At 34.7% G+C, this 3,418-nt stretch overlaps 1 protein-coding gene across 1 annotated transcript in view; it reads right to left on the bottom strand.

Annotated features, from left to right (window-relative positions):
- GRAMD1C (GRAM domain containing 1C) overlaps positions 1–3,160 on the bottom strand; it is a 41,288-nt gene extending 38,128 nt beyond the window's left edge. Inside the window, exon 1 of the mRNA XM_023517861.1 lies at positions 2,804–3,160. The gene's annotated coding sequence lies outside the window, so the exon portion shown is untranslated. The remainder of the gene's footprint in view (positions 1–2,803) is intronic.
- Between the last annotated feature and the right edge of the window lie 258 nt (positions 3,161–3,418).

The following is a 3,418-nucleotide window of genomic DNA, read 5'->3' as shown; positions in this document are numbered from 1 at the left end:
ATTCTTCTGCCTCAGCCTCCCAAGTAGCTGGGACTACAGGCGCCCGCCACAACGCCCAGCTATTTTTTGTTGCAGTTTGGCCGGGGCTGGGTTTGAACCCGCCACCCTCGGTATATGGGGCCGGCGCCTTACTCACTGAGCCACAGGCGCCTCCCCCAACTTTCTTTTTACTTCTAATTGCTAACTTTCAGCCCCCCTGTTTGGCCCTTTGCCAACTTTCAGACTAGAAAAACCCCAACTTCAGACCCCTCACTGCTCTCTCACTTAGTCTACTTTAGACTTTGCTGAGACAGCCCTGTGGTCAATAAAAGACTCCTTTTTGAAATTCTCATTTGAGTCGGTGGTCCTTATCTCAGCCCCATAACAAAGTGAAAAGGCCTATTGAGTTAGATGTGTGGCTTTGGTAGTTATTTGACCTTACTATACCCTTTGCTTTTTGTGTCTATAAAAATGGGCTAATACAGCCTATCATCAAAGCTGATGCTACGTACAAAGAATAGATAAAATAATTTTTAAATGAGCATTATAATCACTACTGTAAAGGAGAGGTAAAAGTGTCTGCAATTTTCTTTGTATAAAATAATCTGTTCCTAGTTTCTGGCAATTACTGATCTATAGTTTAAATTCTGCAATTCAATCGGTTTATTACGATAACCACCATATCACCATTCAGTCCTAGATGTCAGATCAGAACCCATCCTTTCAATCCATAATGTACCTGAATATTTGACCTGTTTTTAAAACCTCACATACCAAAAAATTTTAGATTGTATTCTCCTAAAATATAAAACAAGGGGTTGGACTTCAGAATATTTCCTTTGATTTATTTTTAATAAAGTTCAGATTGTTCTTTCTTTGTAGTAGCATATCAGTGTAAAATCATCAAAAAACTCAAGTATTATATAGCAAAACAATAATATTAAAACAACCAGTGGTCTGAGTTGAGTTCTAATAATGTTAGACAGTTAGTTACATGATTAAGCAAGGTAGAAAGAGGCAGCATAACACTTGAAGCAACTATAAGAAAAAGTCTTTATTTCTCTCATTTATTCAACAGATTATTTAGTACCCAACAAATGTACATTACTGCACTAGATGCTAAGGGGCATAAAAATGATGTAGAAGTTGAACTCCTAGCCCTCGAACAACTTACAGTATCGTTGCAGAGACATGGGATGCCTTTAAGTTATAAGACAACACATAATCTGATTATGCACTAAAGTAGTGGTAGAATCGACATGACATGGAAGTCTAAACTTAGGAAGGAAATACTACTGTGGATTAAAGGTGATCCAATAAGGTTTCACACTGGAGCAGGGTTTTCAACTGAGCTGAAGGAAGGATATGAATGAGGGAATGGAGAAATGAGACAAGTAGGGGAGAGGAAAACCAACTGAAAATAGAGAAGAAATACATGAACAAAAGTAATATTTGTTTTGAAATCAGTTAATAGTTTGTCAGACTAATTGAAGTAAAAATTTTAAGTTGGCAAAGAGTACAGATAAATATAGATTTGATGGGGCCAAAACGTACAGATGCCTTGAATTCCTTCCTGATATTCCCCACAACAAAACCCCTTCCCTTTTTCTTTTCCTTTTTTTCTTCTCTCTGTCGGGTAGCTATGGTATCTTTGTTTGTCATACTAGATGTCATACTAGATGACCTTAATTACATTTTATAGGACCTTAAGGAAATTAAGAACAAAATATATGCATTTCACAGTGCTAGTGCCCAATGTGCCATGTTCAGATTACTAGGTCCACAAGAGCAGGTGGTGAAAATTCAGATATTATTAATAGTATTGTAAAAAGTCAAAAATATCGAGACAGTTACCTACAATAAAGCTATTTGAGCTAAGTACAATGGCAAGCAAGCCATTTTGTTTTGTGCTGAATTATATTAACCTGGAGTGGATATCTCAGGCTTATAAGACACTCTCATTGGAAATTATGTATGTCAAAAAATAGTGACGTTCTAATATTATTTCACATATACCACTTATTTAGTAGATAAACTCTTTTGAAGCATAGTGTCCATAGAAGAAAAATAAAACAGACCATTATTGGTAAAGAAAGTTAAGGACCCATAGCCCTTGTTGCTGAAGAAACACACACAGTTTCGTTTCTGACTTCCACTCACAAAAAGTCATCTGTGAACTTCTCTTCACAATAACAGCTCAGACTACTAAAAACTCAATCTTCCAAAAACATTACCTTTAAACTATTTTAGTGTCATAAAAGGATGGTTAATTTTATAAAGAGAAGGCAGCAATATTTCAATTGTGTGAGATTAATATTTTATAAAAACTTTTCAGAAAAACAGATATCAAACTATTTCAAAGATAAGCTAAAGCAAACAGACCAATGATAAATACTCAGCTTCCTAAAATGAAAGACATAAAACTTATACTATAAGCAAAATACTAACAAAAATGCAATTTTATTTAACTACATAAATAAATGTTTTAACTATTTTATCAAATGCTATCAGAAAGTTAATAGCAGGGCAATTTCAATATCCTTTTTAATCTACTAATTAAATACATATACACAGGCTAACTAACGGAAAACAAAGTAGAACTTATTTAACTCATCGTTTTATAGATTCACCAATTTGTTAAAAATGACTTTTTCTGCAAAGTTGTTCAGTCATCATAAAAATTACAGCCATGCTGAATATTCAAACATTAAAACATATGCCAACCCTGATGTTCATAATTCTTTCAATAATCAGCACCATAACCAGTCTGTCTGAGCAAATTTAAAAAACAACCTATTTTTTAAAACAAAAACTGACCACCTACCTGAGAAGAAAAAAGTCTCCCCGTTTCAGCCTATAGAGAGTTTAACAAAATAAAGATGAACCAAGTGGTAATCAGATAAGGCTCAAAAGTCAGAAGATCAATTTCTGTCCCAGAAAGTTTTGTATTCCGAGTATGCTTCAAAGTCTTTATTTGAAGCAGAGCTCCAAATGTGTATGACAACTATGTAAATTCACTGCTTCAGTCTCCCAATTTTGTTATGAAAAATTTGCGCCTTATAAAAGACAAGTTCTAATGTAGTTTAAAGCACATTATTTGTCACTTCCTGGTCTGTAGTATCAGCACTCTCCCCAAGGTTGTAGGTCAGAATGCAGAATTGGAAGTTATACCTCACTCTACAGGTTCCTAAGCCACTCCTACAAGAGGAGGACAGGTAAACAGCGTTTCATTAAAGGGACAGTTCTCAATTTTTACTGTTCTACATACACACAGATTAGAAACAACAAAACGAAAATGCCTCACTTATGCTCAGTTAATGTAAAACAACCTATTGCAATATTATTTTAATCTCCATTTTATTTTTATTTATTTATTTATTTTGGAAACAGAGTCTCACTTTATTGCCCTTGGTAGAGTGCTGTGACGTCACAGCTCACA

This window comes from Otolemur garnettii, unplaced genomic scaffold (genome assembly GCF_000181295.1).
Source record: "Otolemur garnettii isolate 467f Iridium unplaced genomic scaffold, OtoGar3 scaffold00122, whole genome shotgun sequence".
Classification (NCBI taxonomy): domain Eukaryota; kingdom Metazoa; phylum Chordata; class Mammalia; order Primates; family Galagidae; genus Otolemur; species Otolemur garnettii.
The sequence above is the reverse complement of the archived record's forward strand: the minus strand, read 5'-3'. Positions and strand labels throughout refer to the sequence as shown.